The sequence below is a fragment of the Pleurodeles waltl genome, chromosome 7 (genome assembly GCF_031143425.1).
Source record: "Pleurodeles waltl isolate 20211129_DDA chromosome 7, aPleWal1.hap1.20221129, whole genome shotgun sequence".
NCBI lineage: Eukaryota > Metazoa > Chordata > Amphibia > Caudata > Salamandridae > Pleurodeles > Pleurodeles waltl.
Window position 1 is genome coordinate 1128023525 of NC_090446.1, and position 21212 is coordinate 1128044736.

General features: G+C 46.8%; 1 protein-coding gene across 9 annotated transcripts in view; it reads left to right on the forward strand.

The window, feature by feature from the left end:
• The window catches only part of TMEM94 (transmembrane protein 94), a 543968-nt gene that overhangs the window by 137550 nt on the left and 385206 nt on the right, over positions 1 to 21212 (forward strand). The window lies entirely within an intron of this gene.

A 21212-nucleotide genomic window follows, 5' to 3' on the forward strand; every position in this document is an offset into this window, starting at 1 on the left:
GTGTTTTACTTACCTGCAAACTTAACCTTTACTTACCTCCCCCAGGACCTGTTGATTTTTGCACTGTGTCCACTTTTAAAATAGCTTTTTGCCATTTTTACAAAGACTGTATATGCTATTGTGATTATTCAAATTTCTCAGAGTACCCAAGTGAAATACCTTTCATTTGAAGTATTACTTGTAAATCTTGAACCTGTGGTTCTTAAAATAAACTAAGAAAATATATGTTCAATGGCATCTGTCGCTGTAGATACGCATGTTTTGCAATAGCTCGCCATCTGGTGTTGGGCCGGAGTGTTACAAGTTGTTTTTCTTCGAAGAAGTCCTTCGAGTCACGGGACCGAGTGACTCCTCCTTTTGTCTCCATTGCGCATGGGCGTCGACTCCATCTTCGATTGTTTTTTTTCCGCCATCGGGTTCGGACGTGTTCCTGTCGCTCCGAGTTTCGGAACGGAAAGATAGCTAATTTCGGAAGATTTTCGTTGGTATTGTTGCGTTCGGGATCGGCGTAGTTAGATTCAACACCGCATCGAAGATCGAAGAGCTCCGGTGCCCTTTGGGGTAGTTTTTCGATCCCCCGTCGGGGCCTGGTCGGCCCGACCGCGTGCTGAAAAACGCCGATGGAACGGACCCCATTCCGTTTCTGCCCCAAATGCCACAATAAATACCCCTATACAGACCAACACTTGGTCTGTAACCTGTGCCTGTCACCTGAGCACAGTGAAGACACCTGCGAGGCCTGTCGTGCGTTCCGGTCCCGAAAAACACTCCGAGACCTCGAGCCAGAAGACTTCAGATGGTGTCCGCGCCGACAGCCCACCGAGAGTTCGAGGAACAAGAAGAGGAAGGTACCTTCTCGATCCAAGACTCAGAGTCCGAAGGATTCGACGATACACAAACCGTGAGTAAGACGTCGAAAACCACACAGAGGAAGATTTACAAGGCCCAGGGGACGCCACTGCCATCAGGCCATGGCTCCACCCATAAATTCGGTGACCGACGGTCGGCACCGAAAAAGGCCCAAACAGTGCCGAGATCGTCCGACTCCGGTCGAGACACCGGCACGCAGCCTTCTCGGGACCGAGAAAGTGCTGGAGACAAGCCTCGACACCGAGATGCCGGTGTGGACACGGCTCGACGCCGAGACAGCGGCACCGAAGAAGATCGACGCCGAGAGGTTTCGGCCCCGAAAAAGAAAAAAGTCACCTCGGAGCCGAAAAAACACGCAGACAGGGTTTCGATGCCGAAACAAACTGCAAGCGACCCAGCTTCAGGCTCTTATACAGAAGAGCACTCGCTAACCTCCCAAATGCAAAAGCATAGGTTTGAGGAAGAGCTACAATCAACTGATTTGGACCATACGCAAAAGCGTATTTTCATACAGCAGGGGACAGGAAAAATAAGCACCCTTCCCCCCATTAGAAGAAAGAGAAGGTTGGAGTTCCAAACTGAACAGACACCACAACCAAAAGTGGTGAAAAGAGTTACCCCACCACCCTCTCCTCCGCCCGTGATTAACGTCTCACCAGCACAAACTCCATCACACTCCCCAGCTCACACCACCATAAGCCAGGGTGACCAAGATCAAGACGCATGGGACCTATACGACGCCCCAGTGTCAGATAACAGTCCGGAGGCATACCCTACGAAGCCATCTCCACCAGAAGACAGCACCGCGTATTCTCAAGTGGTGGCTAGAGCAGCACTATTTCACAACGTAAGCCTCCACTCAGAACAGGTCGAGGATGATTTTTTATTCAACACACTCTCCTCCACCCACAGCTCATACCAAAGCCTGCCTATGCTCCCTGGTATGCTCCGGCACGCAAAAGAAATCTTTAAGGAGCCGGTCAAAGGTAGGGCTATCACACCAAGGGTGGAAAAAAAGTATAAGGCGCCTCCTACAGACCCGGTTTTCATCACTACACAGCTGCCACCAGACTCTGTCGTTGTAGGAGCAGCTAGGAAAAGGGCCAACTCCCACACATCTGGAGATGCACCACCCCCAGATAAAGAAAGCCACAAGTTCGATGCAGCTGGTAAGAGAGTCGCAGCACAAGCTGCAAACCAGTGGCGCATCGCGAACTCCCAGGCACTACTTGCGCGCTATGACAGAGCCCACTGGGACGAGATGCAACATCTCATTGAACATCTGCCCAAGGACTTACAAAATAGGGCAAAACAAGTGGTTGAGGAGGGACAGACCATTTCCAACAACCAGATCCGCTCCTCCATGGACGCTGCAGATACAGCTGCACGGACAATTAATACATCTGTAACTATCAGAAGGCATGCATGGCTCCGAACGTCTGGATTTAAACCAGAGATTCAACAAGCAGTTCTCAATATGCCTTTTAACGAAAAAGAACTGTTCGGTCCAGAAGTGGACACAGCGATTGAGAAACTCAAAAAAGATACGGACACTGCCAAAGCCATGGGCGCACTCTACTCCCCGCAGAGCAGAGGCAATTACAGCACATTCCGTAAAACACCCTTTCGAGGGGGGTTTCGGGGTCAGAGCACACAAGCCAGCACCTCACAAGCAACACCGTCCAGTTACCAGGGACAGTATAAAGGAGGTTTTCGGGGACAATATAGAGGAGGGCAATTCCCTAGGAATAGAGGAAGATTTCAGAGCCCCAAAACCCCTACTACTAAACAGTGACTCACATGTCACTCACCCCCTCCACACAACACCAGTGGGGGGAAGAATAAGTCATTATTACAAAGCATGGGAGGAAATCACTACAGACACTTGGGTTCTAGCAATTATCCAACATGGTTATTGCATAGAATTTCTACAATTCCCTCCAAACATACCACCAAAAGCACAAAATTTGACAACACACCATTTCAATCTCCTGGAGATAGAAGTGCAGGCACTATTGCAAAAGAATGCAATCGAATTAGTGCCAAACACACAAATAAACACAGGAGTTTACTCACTGTACTTTCTGATACCAAAGAAGGACAAAACGCTGAGACCAATCCTAGACCTTAGAGTAGTGAACACTTTCATCAAATCAGACCACTTTCACATGGTCACACTACAAGAAGTATTGCCATTGCTAAAACTACACGACTACATGGCAACTTTAGACCTCAAGGATGCTTATTTCCATATACCAATACACCCATCGCACAGGAAATACCTAAGGTTTGTATTCAAGGGAATACATTACCAATTCAAGGTACTGCCTTTCGGATTAACAACCGCACCAAGAGTCTTTACCAAATGTCTAGCGGTAGTCGCTGCACACATAAGAAGGCAGCAAATACATGTGTTCCCATATCTAGACGACTGGCTAATCAAGGCCCATTCGTTAATAGAGTGCTCAAATCACACAAATCATATCATACAAACCCTCTTCAAACTAGGGTTCACCGTCAATTTCACAAAATCCAAAATTCTGCCGCGCAAGGTACAACAATACCTGGGAGCCATAATAGACACATCAAAAGGAGTAGCCACTCCAAGTCCCCAAAGAATTCAAAATTTCAACACCATCATACAACGCATGTATCCAACACAAAGGATACAAGCAAAGATGGTACTACAACTCCTAGGCATAATGTCTTCATGCATAGCCATTGTCCCAAACGCAAGACTGCACATGAGGCCCTTACAACAGTGCCTAGCATCACAATGGTCACAAGCACAGGGTCACCTTCTAGATCTGGTGTTAATAGACCGCCAAACTTACCTCTCGCTTCTGTGGTGGAACAACATAAATTTAAACAAAGGGCGGCCTTTCCAAGACCCAATGCCACAATACGTAATAACAACAGATGCTTCCATGACAGGGTGGGGAGCACACCTCGATCAACACAGCATACAAGGACAATGGAACGTACATCAAACAAAACTGCATATAAATCACCTAGAACTTCTAGCAGTTTTTCAAGCACTAAAAGCTTTCCAACCAATAATAGTTCACAAATACATTCTCGTCAAAACAGACAACATGACAACAATGTATTATCTAAACAAGCAAGGGGGGACGCACTCCACGCAGTTAAGCCTGCTAGCACAAAAGATTTGGCGTTGGGCAATTCACAACCAAATTCGCCTAATAGCACAATTTATACCAGGGATCCAAAATCAACTCGCAGACAATCTCTCTCGAGATCACCAACAGGTCCACGAATGGGAAATTCACCCCCAAATTCTGAACACTTATTTCAAACTCTGGGGAACACCTCAGATAGACTTGTTTGCGACAAAGGAGAACGCAAAATGCCAAAACTTCGCATCCAGATACCCACACAAACAGTCCCAAGGCAATGCCCTATGGATGAACTGGTCAGGGATATTTGCTTACGCTTTTCCTCCTCTCCCTCTCCTTCCTTACCTGGTAAACAAACTCAGTCAAAACAAACTCAAACTCATATTAATAGCACCAACTTGGGCAAGGCAACCCTGGTACACAACGCTGCTAGACCTATCAGTAGTACCCTGCATCAAATTGCCCAACAGGCCAGATCTGTTGACACAGCACAACCAAAAGATCAGACACCCAGATCCAGCATCGCTGAATCTAGCAATCTGGCTCCTGAAATCCTAGAATTCGGGCACTTACAACTTACCCAAGAATGTATGGAAGTCATAAAACAAGCCAGAAGGCCATCCACCAGGCACTGCTATGCAAGTAAATGGAAGAGGTTTGTTTGCTACTGCCATATTAATCAAATACAACCATTACACACAACTCCAGAACATGTAGTGGGTTACTTGCTTCACTTACAAAAATCTAACCTGGCTTTCTCTTCCATTAAAATACACCTTGCAGCAATATCTGCATACCTGCAGACTACCTATTCAACTTCCCTATATAAGATACCAGTCATTAAAGCATTCATGGAGGGCCTTAGGAGAATTATACCACCAAGAACACCACCTGTTCCTTCATGGAACCTAAATGTTGTCCTAACTAGACTTATGGGTCCACCTTTTGAACCCATGCACTCCTGCGAAATAAAGTTCCTAACCTGGAAGGTGGCATTTCTCATCGCCATCACTTCCCTAAGAAGAGTAAGCGAGATTCAGGCGTTTACAATACAGGAACCTTTTATACAACTACACAAGAATAAGGTCGTCCTAAGGACCAATCCTAAATTTTTGCCAAAGGTTATTTCACCGTTCCATCTAAATCAAACAGTGGAACTTCCAGTGTTCTTTCCACAGCCAGATACCGTAGCTGAAAGGGCACTACATACATTAGATGTCAAAAGAGCATTGATGTATTACATTGACAGAACAAAAAACATCAGAAAGACTAAACAACTATTTATTGCATTTCAAAAACCTCATGCAGGAAACCCAATATCAAAACAAGGTATAGCCAGATGGATAGTTAAATGCATCCAAATCTGCTACCTTAAAGCTAAATGACAGCTGCCCATTACACCAAGGGCACACTCAACCAGAAAGAAAGGTGCTACCATGGCCTTTCTAGGAAACATCCCAATGCAAGAAATATGTAAGGCAGCCACATGGTCTACGCCTCACACATTCACCAAGCACTACTGTGTAGACGTGTTATCCGCACAACAAGCCACAGTAGGTCAAGCCGTATTAAGAACATTATTTCAGACTACTTCCACTCCTACAGGCTGATCCACCGCTTTTGGGGAGATAACTGCTTACTAGTCTATGCAAAACATGCGTATCTACAGCGACAGATGCCATCGACCTGAAAATGTCACTTACCCAGTGTACATCTGTTCGTGGCATCAGTCGCAGTAGATTCGCATGTGCCCACCCGCCTCCCCGGGAGCCTGTAGCAGTTTGGAAGTTACCTTCAACTATTTATATATGTATCATCTCAACCTTAAATAGGTGCATACTTAGTCACTCCATTGCATGGGCACTATTACTACAATTCAACTCCTACCTCACCCTCTGCGGGGAAAAAACAATCGAAGATGGAGTCGACGCCCATGCGCAATGGAGACAAAAGGAGGAGTCACTCGGTCCCGTGACTCGAAGGACTTCTTCGAAGAAAAACAACTTGTAACACTCCGGCCCAACACCAGATGGCGAGCTATTGCAAAACATGCGAATCTACTGCGACTGATGCCACGAACAGATGTACACTGGGTAAGTGACATTTTCATTTTCTGGATAAAAACCCATTGGCCTGGAGGAAGTCTTTGAGTGTTTGTTCCTGATTTTTTGCCTGTGTGTGTACAACAAATGCTTAACACTACCCTCTGATAAGCCTACTGCTCGACCACACTACCACAAAATAGAGCATTAGAATTATCTCTTTTTGCCTCCATCTCACCTCTAAGAGGAACCCTTGGACTCTGTGCACACTATTTCTTACTTTGAAATAGTATATGCAGAGCCAACTTCCTACAGAAAGTATAAGCAATCCGTTTTAAAAGAGAAAACAATTACATTGAAAATGAAGGAGCATTATTAGCCGATAGGCTGCGTGTAGGTTAATACAGCAGAACCAAAAAATTGGCACTGTGCCTTTAAGACCCTGAGCACCTCTAGTATCCCACCAAGCCTCAGGGGTGAGAGTGAGGTGACAGTTGGTTCACAGTTAGGTCAGTTCTTTTTTCCGGCTCCTTCTGTGAGGATCCTGGAGCACTGAACTCTCATTTTTCAGTTTTTTTCAACAGAAAAATAATCTAAAAACGTTTGTTCTAAGCTTTACTCAACATCTTCACTCATTACCTGTACAGTAATAATTTTTTTCCTCAAAATGCCTTCACTTTTTGTGAAATGTCCTTCTTGAGGGAAGAAGGCCCAGTCAGATCCACACTCTGTGTGCATAGTGTGTTTGCCTCAGAGTCACTACCCTGACATTGTAAGAATCTATCTAAAAGACAGAGAAAGGATTCGTCTGCATGAAAGCGTAGACTTCCTCATCTTCTCTTCCTAGGGAAACTTCTAAAGGTTCTTCTGATAAACGCCGTCGATGTCATCCCTTCCGTCGTTGCATCACCAGGCGTTGAAAACTACATCGCCGTTGACAGCCGTGGGGTTGAAGGCTCAACTCCCTCATCGGGATAGGTCTCTGTCGACGGCTACACACTGATCGACGTTGAGTAGGCACAGGAGTGCTCATACGCTGTCAAATTCGAGTCACCACCATTCGACGTCAAAACATTCAACATCGAGGCATGCCCATGCAGTGGTCCGCCAGTCGCCGTCGAGACCGGAGAAGTCGAAATTCCAGTTGACGTCAGGAAATCGTAGGGCTCCGTTGACGACAGTGCAACGTCGATCGTCGTCGAGGCAATCATCACCGGTGACACCTGTCTCACAAAGAGCGCTGCTTCGTATCAGTCCACCTCAGGGACCATCGACGGCACAACCAGCTGCTGAGACGGCTCTACCTCATCAAGGTCCGGTGGTCACTATACAGAGTGGGCCATCGGGAGCTTCAAGGGCATCATCTCTAGGGCACATCTCGCCCATAAACCTGTCTCTGAGATGGTTGGAGAGCCTTAACAAGAAACCTGCTTCCCCAGACTCACAATACTCACGCCTATATTTGCCATTGGCGTCTTTGCCGCAAACACCTTCTCCAACGGCGCACGCCGAGCGGGCAAGGCCAACATCTGATCAGCCAAGTCTGAGACGCCGACCCAGCCTGTCAAGATCCAGGAGTAGGTCAGGATCCAGACGGAGGTCTAGATCAAGGTCTTCTAGATCACGACAACAGCGATGCAGGTCTTCTTCGTGGTCGACAACATCTAACTCCTCCATTAGAGACTATTCTCTAACCCTGACGAATTCCCCTCCGGCAAGAGTGTCCCCAGTGGACAATATAACAACCTTCAATGAAGTGTTAGTTAGAGGGGCAAAGAAACTAAGTATAGACGTTCCAGAACCGACAACCTCTTTGTCGATAATTTTTGAGACCCTACATCATCGCACATCTTCCAGACAGTTTTTTTTTTTTTTTTTAAGATCTCTTTTATTGTTTTATATTTGCATGGAAACGTATACAGAACAAAATAACTTCCCATCTTATTGTGACCCCCCTCCCCCTCCCTCTTCCCTTCTGCACATTCTATCAATTACATTCAGGTGTTTGTTCAGTTCACAAATGAATTACATATTTGGTCTCTTGTACAATCTTCAATGGGAATATCTTAGTCAGCTATACATGGTCTGGTTCTGATATATATTAGTCTCTGCATCAGAGTTAGAAGTGTCAGGTGTTCTAAAATTGTCCAGTATTGTGTTCCAATGCTGAGCAGGCCCCCGAGTGCCTCTCTTAGTAGTACTGTCCCTTCAATTTCCGCCCATTTAATTAATGCATTTCTCCAACGATTTATCTGTGGGCCCTTCGGGTCTTTCCAGTGCAAGGTTATTTCTCTCCTTGCCAGTATCAGGGCCAGGTCTATGAATCGGTTTGTAATTTTATGCTTGCTAGGACGGGGGAAATCCCCCAAAACCACCACCATGGCTGATCAGGGTAATGTTCTGCCCATGCAGGTGGAGAGTGCCTCAAATATTCCTGTCCAGTATTCCCCGATTAGTGGGCAACTCCAGAGCATGTGCTACAACTCTGCTGCTAGTTCTGCACATCGAGGGCAGCTGGCATTTTCTACACCATAAATCTTTGATATCATATAGGGGGTTAGGTAGGCCCTATGAAAGACATATAAGTTTATTAATTTTAATCTGGCATTTCTGGAAACTGTATATATGTGTGAGGTTATTCTGGACCACTGTGCGTCGTCTATTATAATATCCAGCTCCCCCTGCCATTTGGTCCTAAGTTTATTTAAGGGAAGACATGTGCTGATTAGTAGAGATGTATATATCCAGGAGATCAACCTCCCTTGGTCTCCTATAGTGCATATTTGGTCGGAGGTAGTATGTCTGGGGGGGTTCCTCCAGCCCCGTGCCCCATTGTCTACGAAGAGTTCTGGCAATCGCGTTAAAGGTTAGAAACAGCCCTGACGGTAGCTGGGACCTTTCCTGCAGTTCCGCATCGGAGCACAGTTTCCCATTATTATATAGAGCCCCTATGGTGTCGATCTGAAATGCCATGAATCGGATGATACCCCCTATCACATGATTTCCTGCAACAGCTCCCACACAGATCAGGGGGGCCTCTGGTGAGTACGGTGTTCTGGTGTGTGTTCGTTTTAGGTATTGTTCCCAGCAGTGACGCGATGCTTCCCATTCCACCAGAAGCGGTTTATTCTGTTTCTTGGGTTTTAGTAGAATGCCCAGAATTCTATCTCGGGAGCAGTGGAGAGGGGCTCTCAGTGCTTCCCCCAAAGTGGGTGCTCTGATAAATCATGCCAGCCATTGGAGTTGGCTCGCGCAATAGTATAATTCAAAGTCGGGAACAGCCAAACCACCCTCTGCTGTTGTTCTCTGGAGGGTGCGCAATGCTATCCTTTGTCTGTTGGTTCCTCATATAAATCCTGTAATCAAGGACGAGATTGTTTTAAATACCACCCTCAGTATTATAAATGGGATGGTTGCGAAGTAATATAACACTCTGGGTAATACTATCATCTTAATCAGTGCAACTCTCCCAGTGACCGCTAGTGGAAGTGTCTGCCAGAATACCATGCTGTTTTTAATACTCCTAATCGTGCTCTGTATGTTCCCTTCGAGTAGATCCTCAGCGGAGTGATAGATATTAACCCCTAGGTATTTGAATGTGGATGGGGACCACGGGAGGCCCCGATTGTCCATTGGTTCTTCGATACCCCGAGTAGCTGGAAAAATGGACGACTTCCCCCAGTTTATCCGGAGCCCGGATGCAGCCCCAAATTTGTCTAACATTGTCATTGCTCCTGGTAGATCGGCCTCCACGTTCCGGAGAAAGAGTAACATGTCATCCGCATATAGAGCAATATGATGTGTCCAGGCATTGATTGTAATGCCTTCATAGAACCTCTGGGACCTAGCCGACTGGGCGAGAGGCTCAACTGCCAACGCAAAAAGTAAAGGTGATAGCGGGCTGCCCTGTCTTGTGCCCCTACCTATGGCAAAGTAAGGGGATATTGTACGGCCAGTGCGCACTCTCGCTGTGGGGTTTGTATAGAGAAGCCTCGTCCATTTGACAAACCTTTCCCCTAGACCTAGCTGCAGCATGACTCGTTCTAGGTAGTCCCACCGTAGGCTATCAAAAGCCTTTTCAACATCTATCGAGATGATTACTGCTCTAGTTGCATCAGAGGGCAGAGCATGAAGGAGTGAAATCAATCGACAAATGTTTTGGGCTGTGCTTCACTGTGGGATGAATCCCGATTGGTCCTGATGGATTAAGGAGGTCATGTACGGTAAAAGTATGTTAGCTAGCACCCTGCTTAGTATTTTATAATCTAAGTTCAACATTGATAGTGGGCGGTATGATCGAACTTCTGTGGGGGATTTGGTGGGTTTCAGAAGAGGAATCATTATGGCTTCTGTAGTGGAAGGAGGTAAGCTGTTGTTATTCCATGCCTCCGCATATAGTATGCTGAGCTGGGGGGGGCTAATGAATCCTGATACGTAAGATAGAACTCCAATGGGAGACCATCTGCTCCTGGTACCTTGCCCCTGGCCATGCTCTGGATTGCGGTCTTTATTTCTGTAAGCGATGTGGGAGTCGCCAGGGCTATTCTATCCTCCCCTCCCAGTGCCGGGAGGTTGAGGCTCCCCAGATCTTGTAATTGAGCGTCGCTGAGTACTTTGGTGGGGCGGCATATAGCTCTGAGTAATATTTAAGAAAAGTGGCATTGATCTCCTTCTGCCCATATACTTTAATACCCGGGGTGGTCTCCAACTCCACCACTATGTTTTGCTGTTGGAGTGGTTTGGCCAACCAGGCCAGTAGGGCACCTGCTCTGTCACCCTCTGCATGTTGCTTCTGCAAGAATTGCTTGTAATCAAAACAAGACAATCTAGTGTTAGTTTCTGTTATTCTAGCCCTTGTCTCTTCTAGTTGTGTTGAGAGGTCGGGTTGTGTCGGGTGCTTACGTTCGAGATCCCTAAGGGAGTTCTCGAGGTCGCCTAATTCTGTGTCTAACACCTTCCGTACTCCCACAGTTGTGCTAATACAATATCCCCTGATCACTGTTTTAAAGGATTCCCATTCGATAGATCTTGACGAAGCAGTTCCAGCATTGTTCCCAAAGAAGTCTGTGATCTGCGTATTCAGTTGAGCCCTAAAAGCCTCGTCTTCAAGTGACTCTGCTCTTAAACGCCAAGTGGGAATCAAGGTCTCTCGCCGCCGCACCAGGCCAAATAAATCAATAAGGGATTATGATCTGAGATGGTGCGGCCAAGATACTCGGCCTTCACCACCTCAGATTGCACTTCCGGTGACGCCAGAAAGGTGTCCAGTTGTACATGCAGGTTGTGAACTGCTGAATAGAAAGAGTATTCTCTATTGGGGGGATTAAGTTTACGCCAACAATCCGTTAGTTGCCAGTGTTTTTGCCACTGGTGGAAGTGCAGTGCTGTTTTATGGGTGCGGAGTGTGACAGCGGTGGGTGCGATCTATCCATTGCGTTATCCATTACACAATTAAAGTCTCCTCCTATTAATGTGGTGCTGGTAAGGAGTGTGCTCATGACCAGTGATAGTCGGTCGAAGAATCTTCCCTGTTCGTGATTTGGGGCGTAAGGTCCCGCAAGGGTTACCTCTCTCCCGTCCAATCTACCAGAAATCACTACATATCTCCCCTCAGTGTCGATCAAGGTATGGAGAACCTGTAATGGAACGCCTGGTCTGATCCATATCAACACTCCCCTCGCAAACGCTGAGTGGGTAGTGGCAAATATTTGTCCCCTCCAGCGCTTTTTCAAGGCCTTGATCTCCTGCTCTATCAAGTGAGTTTCTTGCAAGATAGCTATGTGCACTCCCCTTCGTTTAGGAAAACTGTGAACCTTGTATCTCTTGGACATATTATTTAGGCCCCTGACATTCCATGTGATTATCTTGTATTCTGTGGTCATGATTTAAGGAGGGATGTGGAGGTGGCCTACTGACGCCGCTCTATTACTACCACCAGACAAACCCATTGAGTTTCGTAATCTAAGGTGTGAACCGTTTGTGCTGTGAGATAGATGTGCCTGATATACCCTTAAAACAACAAAAACAAAATCAAACCCCCTTTGTAACTCCCTCTCCCCAGGACCGGTACCTACAACTTTCCCCGTCCAAACCATTACAACTAGTGTAATCTTAATTATCAACCTATTAGAAGGAGGCGTGCCAGAGACCAAGAGGCAGCGCCCCGGGTTCTTCCCCAGGCCCGATCACGTGTTATGTGCCGGTTAAGAAGTGACATGCAGGGTCATATCGCTATATATTCACGGTTGGAATCCAGCAAGGTCCCTAAACAGAGTGAGGTTCCCCCACAGTCGCGTGCTCACTTGCCAACTTGTTCTTTCAGCGAGGTCAAATAATCTCGTCTGCTGTTCTTGGGGTGATCGATGGCAAGCCGATGAGAGTGTCCTGGGAGGATATTGAGGAGTGTTCGCAGTTTGAATCAACATCCGATGTAGCATCTGGGGTCTGACGTGTATGGAAGTCTCCCCCGCTCAACGCTGCTGCTGTTTCCACCACATCACGCATCTCCTGTTGTGACTGACGTTTCGATGGAGCCGCTTCTGTAGTCTTCTTCCGGGATCTACTACGTTTCTTCCCGAGGTTTCGAGATGTTCGGTCGCGGGTTGATCTGCAGTGGATGTTCAGCGATTGGAGCCATTCCATTGCCAGCTGAGGTGTGAGAAAAAAATGGGTCCTGTTATCGTATTCCATTCGGAGTTTTGCCGGAAAGAGCATGGCATACTTTATATCATGCACACGCATGGTGCGTTTTACTGCAATGTAGGATGCCCTTTGTGCCTGTGTCTCTCTCGTGAAGTCTGGGAATATCATGACCTTTTGGCCATCCAGTTGAATCTCTCCTTGCTGGCGGGATTGTGATAGTACGTAGTCTCTATCTTTGTGGTGGAGTAACTTAGCGATTATTGGTCGTGGCCTGACTCCCGGTGGAGGTGGCCCACCGTGGACTCTGTGGGCTCGTTCCACCGCAAAAAATGGTGAGAAGCCCTCTGATGCCATCGTGTCTCTAAGCCATTGTTCCAGGAATGTTTCCGTGATAGCTGCGGTGGACTCAGCCCCCTCCGGAACCCCCACCAGTCTAATGTTGTTCCGTCGGGCTCGGTTTTCAGCATCTTCCGCCCTTGCCTCCATAGTTTTCAGCCGGGTGGCCAGCTCTTTAATTTCTAAAAGATGCGTCTTTGTGCGCCGTTAATACCCCTGTCAGTGTGTTCTCGTGCAAACCCACCGTTTCCTTTAATTTAAGGTGGTCGTCTCGTAAAAGGGAAAGGTCTGCGGTGAGGTTATCGATTTTATGCTCAAACGCTTTGCGGGAATCTTTAATGGCTAGCAGCACAGTGTCCAGAGTAGTTTCTTGTTGTTCGTGCCCCGCTTGTGGTTCTCTGGCGGGCGTTGGGGGTGGATTCTCAGCGGGCGAGGAGTCCCCCTCTGGTGGTTTGTCGTGTTTTTTTGGTTTTACCATTGTAATATGTCTCAGGTTGGCGAAAGCCGTGTGTATTAGTGGGAGGTGGTATAGTTCGTGTTGTTCGCCCAGTCTGTATGTCGCCTGTCCCAGTCCCGGTGCTCTCACATGAGTACTGTTAAAAGTTCACACTTTTTAAGCTGTTTGACCACGAGAGGGTTCTCTCATAATTATGCACGCGTTTGTCGCCGGCAAGGGCAGCTTGTGAGTGCCGAAAGACAGTGTTACATTCTCACCTCTGGCCGGGCTTCGGATGTCGGCATTTACATACTGTTCTGATACCAGGGGAAAGTTCTGTACTGGTGTTCCCGATCTCCCCTTCCAGCAAGAGACCACGGTCTCCAATTCCCCTCAATGTGCCAGTATTAGTTCCCGTCTTGGTAGGCGGCCTCTGCGTTCTCCCTAGCCTCGTGGCAGCTGATAATCCGACTCATCTGAGCCGTCTCTCTCTCACTCGAAGTTCCCAGGGCTTCGCTTCTCATCCGCTCCTCCCCACTCTGAATTCGCTGATGTTCCGCTTCGTTTTATTGCTCTTGCCGTTGGTGGTGAAGGTGTCTGGGTCCCTTGCGCTCCACTGTGGATGATGGGGGGGGTTCTCACCTCCACGGGACCTTCGTATCCTCCCAGCCGAGGGCTGCGGTTGCAACGGGTTCACTGTTCTGTCGCGGCCGCCATTTTGGATCGCGGCAGCCGCAAAGTTGCCGTTTTTGTTTCCGGGTAAACTGTACCTCAAAGTGGGTCGCCATGGTCCCTACTCGTGCTGTATGTTCTACGATCACTTCTCTTCCATTTTTAAGACCTCCGGTCGTTATTATGGCAGGATTTAAGCTTCGGGCCTGGATTTTGGCCCGGGAGCGCCGCACTACGCGTGCAGCTCCATCGGTCCCAGGCCACGCCCCCCCTCTTCCAGACAGTTGTTACCACTGGCGCCTGGTCTCCTTCAACCGGCGATGGAAATATTTTTGACTCCGGCAAGCCTGTGTTCAGCAACAGCTAGGTTCCTAAAGAAGTATAAGGCCACAGAACAGGTCCTTTATTTCTCAGAGCTGATCCTGCTGCCCGTAAGACCCATTTGGTGGCCTCATCGTCAATGGTCCCTCCAGATAAGGAGAGCAAACATCTGGATTTGTTGGGCAGAAAAATGTGTGGCACATCAGCGGCAGTCATGAAGGTCTTGAGTGCCTCTGCACTGTTGGGAAGATACGACCGGTCTCTGTGGGACTCCCTGAGCAGGTTCGCAGAAAGATTACCTAGGGAAGATAGGCAAGATTTCCAAGAGATCCTTCAAGAAGGGAGTTTGGTGTCCAATCAGATTATCAGTGGTGATGGCGAACACTTGGCAGCTCATGGCTACGCACATGGCAGGAGGTCCTCTTGGCTAAGGCTTACAGGGTTGAAGCAGGAAGCACAACACTGCATCCTGACCTGCAGTTTAACGGTAACTCCTTATTTGGCTCGACACGGATGACGAGATGGGTAAGATGAAGCCAGAGGTAGATTCAATGAGAGCAGTGGGGCTAAAGAGGCGCAAGGACTTTAGACGGGGGTACAGGCCTTATGACAGGCGCCCTTATCAACAGAGGGTTCAAACCCCTCATTGGTCCCAAAGACCCCAGCAGAAGCAAGGACAACTGTTTTTTCAGTCTCGCAAAACGATACAAGATCGCGGACCAAGCAGGCCACACCAGTCTACCCCTCCCCCAGGCATCTTTCAAGCAATGAGAATTTGCTTCCATTAATTCTGTCCACCACTCTATTTGGGGGAAGTATTACGAAGTACGCTCACGAGTGGCACGCCGTAACAAAACACACATGGCTGCTAAACATTGTAGAAAATGGGTACTCTCTTTGTTTCAAATCTGATCCACCTCCTCTGCCACCAACGAGGTCAACGTCTGCCCACTACTTGTTACTACAAAAGGAAGTTCGCATCCTGTTGAAAAAGAGGGCGATAGAAAAGGTTTCATCTTCTCAAAGAGGAAAAGGGGTGTACTCTCGATATTTCCTAATGAAAAAGAAAGGACCTAGAAGGGGCCTTTAGACCCATTCTGGATCTGAGATATCTGAACAAATTCATCCAAAAACAAAAATTCAGAATGCTGGCTCTTCATCAGATCCTCCCTCAGGTACATCGAGGAGACTGAATGTGCTCCACAGATCTACAGGATGCGTACTTTCACATCCCAATCTTACCCAAACATTGGAAATTTCTTCGGTTCGTAGTCGCATCTCAACACTACCAGCTCAAAGTGCTGCCCTTCGGCCTAAAATCTGCACCTCGGACATTATCCAAATGTGTGGCAACAAAAGCGGCACGCTTGAGAAAACAGAAAATCTTTATTTATCCATAACTAGACGACTGGCTGCTCAAAGCTACCACCGCAGAACAGGCTGTAAACCATCTCATAAACCACTGGAAGTGTGGGGTGATACAATAAGGGTAAACTGGATTAGGGTAGACTGGACAAGTGCGCTGGCTCAGCGCGTAATTGCTGGATAAAGGGCTGTGTGTAGAATGTCTATGGTAGTGGCTGTATCTACAAGAGGGAGTTCCTTTTACGGACTAGGTGGTCTCACACACCTAATAGTGTCATGTTTCATCATTTGACCACCTAGCCCCACCCAGGTAAGATAGTACTACCTGGGCGGACTCAACCTCGTTGTTAAAGGAACTACAGAGGGAGTGCTGAAATAAATCTAACTAGATATTTCACAGGAATCCAGATGGGGTGAGAATAAAACTACCTTACACGTCACCTATCACGGTTAGTAATTATGTTTGGGACTCAGTTGAGATTAATGACTCACGGAGTCTAAAAAACAGGGACCAACATGTTTCTGCCCCCTCTACGTGCTGGAAGGTCAGGGGCATTCGTCAGGGTCATGGATCCCCTAGGGATGAATGCTTTGTAGCATGCTCAGTGGGTGGTAAAGAGTAGAATAATGAGCCTACCTGAACTGTTTGTTCATATTAAGGTAGGTCTGTAGAGAGAATAAAAATGGTAATTATAATAAAGGTGGTGAATAAGTGTCCTAAAACACAGCACACAACACAGCACACAGGGTGATAAAATGCAGTGTAGAAATTAAACACACATGCAAACATGCATTATGGGGTAGGGAAACTTACCCCGAAAGATAAGGCGGTTTGCCTCTGGTCTGGGAGTTGCCAGAGGGAGGGTATCCCTTGTAGTCACACTCTGTTAGGAGAGTGAACAGTAGTAATAAGGAAGCAAGATCTACAAGAAGCATTAGAGGTGGAAGGCATAAGGAAGTGCCCCAGGTGATAGCTCAATAGCTCAACTAAAAGGGCTGAGTAGGAAATGCTTGATAGGAAAAAGTGGCTGCAGGGAAAGAGGAATAGCCTCCGTTTAAAGAATAATGCTTAAAAACAGAAAAGTAACGATGATAACAAAGCTTCTACAAGACTTACCACTCCAAAGGAAATACCAATGGGTGTACCTACTACCCGGAACCCCCAGCTGCTCGAATGCCGGGACGAACGAGCGCCGGGTATTTAAGAATGTCTGTAGAGTCAATTAGGCAGGCAAAACCGTGAATAGTGCACCGGTCAATTCCAACGTAAGAAAAATGTGGAGACGCTGCCTCGACTCGTGTATAGGTGCACGGTCGGGCGAGCGGAGATGAGGCGTCGCAGAAAGCCGGGACGCGTCATGTTACTCCCAGGGAAGACAGGAAGCGTAGTCTCCCTGGGTGAAGAGTGCAAGGGGCGGCGCGGCGTGTCATGTCATGTCGTGACATGGCACGACCCAGCCAGCCTGGGTGCAATGGGAGTTGTAGTCTCCCCGGTAGCTGGTTGCCAGGTGACTGAGAGCAACCGGAGCGGTGTCTCATAATGGAGCCATGCGGCCCTATAAAGGAAAAGAGAATCTGGGAATACTCCGGAGGGAAGAGAGAGGACTGGAGGGGGAGGAGGAAGAGGGGGGCGGGGGTTGGGGGGGATGGCTGTGGAGATGAAAAGATAGAGAGAGGAGAGGACGAAGGTTTGAGAGAACTAGAGAGAGGGGGGAGGGAAAAGTGAAGAAAAAGAGAAGGGGGAAGAGGAAGAAAGAAGTGGGGGGGAAGGGGAAAGGGGGAAAAACAGGGAGGAAAAGAAGGAAAAAATCATATAAGAAAAGAGAAAAAAGGGGGGGAGGGGTTCAACCATCTCAACCTGGTTCTGAACACTCATCTCTCTGGGTTTGCAGGTCAGTTTCCAGAAGTCCACTCTCATTCCAACTCACACCCTCCATTATCTGGGGGCAATACTAGACACCAAACTAGAAAGAGTGTATCCTTTGAAGGAGCGACTATTATCAATAACGAAGAAGTGTCAAACTCTGCTCCGCACTCTTAGACCTACGGTCCTGTAACATCTCTGTTGGGCTCCATGGCCTCCTGCATTTTCATTGTCCCGAATGCCAGGCTACATATGAGGCCTCTTCAAGAGGCTCTAGAGGATCAGTGGAATCAACACACAGCCCAATGGGAGTACAGAATAGCTCTTTCAACTGGGGCTCTACACTGGTGGATGCACAGACATCTGTTGGTCGGGACTCCTTTTCACCAGTCCACCCCTTCTGACACTCTGGTAACGGATGCATCACTACAGGGCTGGGGAGCTCACTTGGGCCCCCTCCAAGCTCAGGGCTTGTGGTCTAGCAAGGAACAGAGTTACCACATCAACCTACTGGAACTGAGAGCGGTTCACCTTGCTCTCAAATCGTTTGCCCCATCGATCAAAGGAAAATCACTTCTGGTCCATATGGACAATACAACTTCGATGTATTATCTAAACAAGCAAGGGGGCCTGAGATCCCGTTCCCTTTCTAGGAAATCTCAAACCATTTGGCACTGGCTGATAGCGAGGGGAATGTCCCTCACAGCTGTCCACCTCCCGGTACAGCAAAACTCAGAAGCAGATTTCCTAAGCCGAAGTCTCGTAGACTCCCACGATTGGGTTCTTCACAACGAGGTTGTGGCAGGCATCTTCCAGCGGTGGGGTCAGCCTCAATTAGATCTGTTTTGCAAAAGCAGCCAACAAAAAATTCCCAGACTTCACGTCCAGGTTCTACTGTCCGGGGACGCAAGGGAATGCCCTGTTGATAGACTGGTCAGGGATATTTCTCTACGCTTTTCCACCGATTCCCCTGATACCGGCTGTAATCAACAAGTTTTACAGATCCAAAGCCAGAATGATACTCATAGCCCCACAATGGCCTCAACAATACTGGTACACAGATCTCCTCCAGTTGTCAGAGCAACCGCACAGGAGGCTGCCGTGCAGACTGGATCTCCTCTACAGACTTATCGTAAATCGCCCTCTCAGAAATCCTTCTTTGCTATGCCAGTAGTTAAGGATTTCTTAGACGGCTTGAAGAAAATGTTTCCACCAATTTGGAAACCCTCACCCCCATGGGAATTGAATGTGGTCTTATCTAGACTCATGGCCTCCCCATTCGAACCCATTCACAAAGCTTCTTTGCAACACCTTACGTGGAAGACAGCTTTTCTGGTCGCCATTGCCTCGGCTAGAATGGTCAGCGAAATTCAGGCTTTATGTTCGAGGGAACCCTTCACGGTTTTCCATGATAACAGAGTGGTTCTGAGAACACATCCATAGTTCTTGCCTAAGGTGGTGTCGGACTTCCACATTAATCAGACGATATCGCTTCAAACTTTTTCCTCTAATCTGGTTAGCTTTGCACTCCCTATTTCCAGATGGATAGTTTCATCCACTTATCAATTGGCTAACAAATACTTGTCGGCTAAGCCTAGGGCTCACTCAATGAGAGGGAAGGTGGCGACTGCAGCTCTTCTTAAGAATGTACCCATCTCCGAGATTTGCAAAGCTGCTACTTGGAGATCTGTACATACTTTTACCAGGCACTACTGTATAGATTCAGATGCCAAAGTAGACACTCAAGTGGGCTAAGCGTCTCTAAGAAATTTGTTTGCATAGCATATTGGGTTTTCCTGCACTTCTATCATTCCGTCAGCAGAGGTTGGGGATGGACTTGCTAATCTATTCAGTGTTTATGACTATTGATGAGGATCCCTTGGAAGAGAAGGATAAGTTACTTACCTGTAAATCCTAGTTCTCTTCCAGGGGTATCCTCATCAAAGTCATAAACAACTCACCCTCCTCTCTGGACACCATTTTTAGAAGTGCAACGATACTCATGTGTCTAGTCTGTTGCTCATTATCACCGAAAACTCTTAAATGATTCCATTGTCTTTTAGAGGGCAAATCTCTCCATATCAGGACAGGTTAAACCTTTGCCTAAATAGTTCGGAGGAACCCAGTCTCGCCACCTTTGTCAATGAAAGTTTTTGTGACTGCTTCAAAAAACAATTCTTTGGTGATGCCCCCTCTTACATGAATAAAACATAATGGCAAATTATTTAAGGAAGCATCAATATGTTTGCACCCAAGGAAGATTAATCACAAAATCACTCCAATTATCTTTCAGACTTGGCCTATTGAATATAACTTTTTGTAGTGAAAGCAACATTAGGTATCCAGAGTTTAATTTATTTTGTTAGCACTGGAATGGTCTCTGTGGTTATCACATGTTACCATGCCTTGGCTTTCTTCCAGTTCCCATCTTCCACCTCTTTCTCTGGATGTTCAGGTAGTTCATACGATCTTAGTTTCTTTTGTCACCCTGTTAGTTTTGATTTTTGGATTTCCTATTACAGCCTGAAAACAATTTTCAGATTTTCCCCCACTTCCATATCTTATAGTAGTGGCCTAATATGTTGCCTATGAATGAACACTTGTTATCGATGTGTAACTGGATGCTTATTTATTAAAATAATAAGATTTTACAGGACCTTAATAGTGCTGCCTAGCAACCACCCATCCGTGTCTGCCACTTTGAAACCTAACCTTGTAATACAGAGTTTTCCCACTACATTCTACTATTAATGTGCCATAACCAATTACACAGAATACAGCATCTCTCCTTTATAACAAAAAGATATATACAATTTCATGTGCTTATGTAACTACTGATCATTTATATAGTCAAAATATCCAACTCAGTGAACACAGTCTTTAAACCATATAGAATATTTTCTCTTTGAAGACATAGGGCCTGATTCTAACTTTGGAGGACGGTGTTAAACCGTCCCAAAAGTGGCGGATATACCACCTACCGTATTACGAGTCCATTATATCCTATGGAACTCGTAATACGGTAGGTGGTATATCCGCCACTTTTGGGACGGTTTAACACCGTCCTCCAAAGTTAGAATCAGGCCCATAATCTTTTGACTTCTTCACCAGTATTCCAGCCTCAGCATGGGTATATTGAGCATTAGTACCACTGGCATCGATATCCCCTCCTTTCACACTGTAATCATGAATAAATCTCTTTACATTTCATTTCTCCCCACCATCGAGTATCACAATGTTACCCCATATCTAACTAATCCTTTTCGGATCAGAAAATTTAGATTTACCTTTTCTCACATTAAATCTCGACTTCACACATATCCAATCTCCTTCCTCAAATTGCCACGTCTTTCTGTTCATTTTACTATTATGACCCTGCTCGTAAATAGCCTGTTTAGCTTTCACTGTTTTACTCACTGCGTCGTTTCATATCTCTTCTTCATCGACTTCCTCATCTACCATGCACAAGTAATTGTTGCAGGTTCTCTACCATGTAGAAAAATAAAAGTTGATTCTTTCTGAATGAG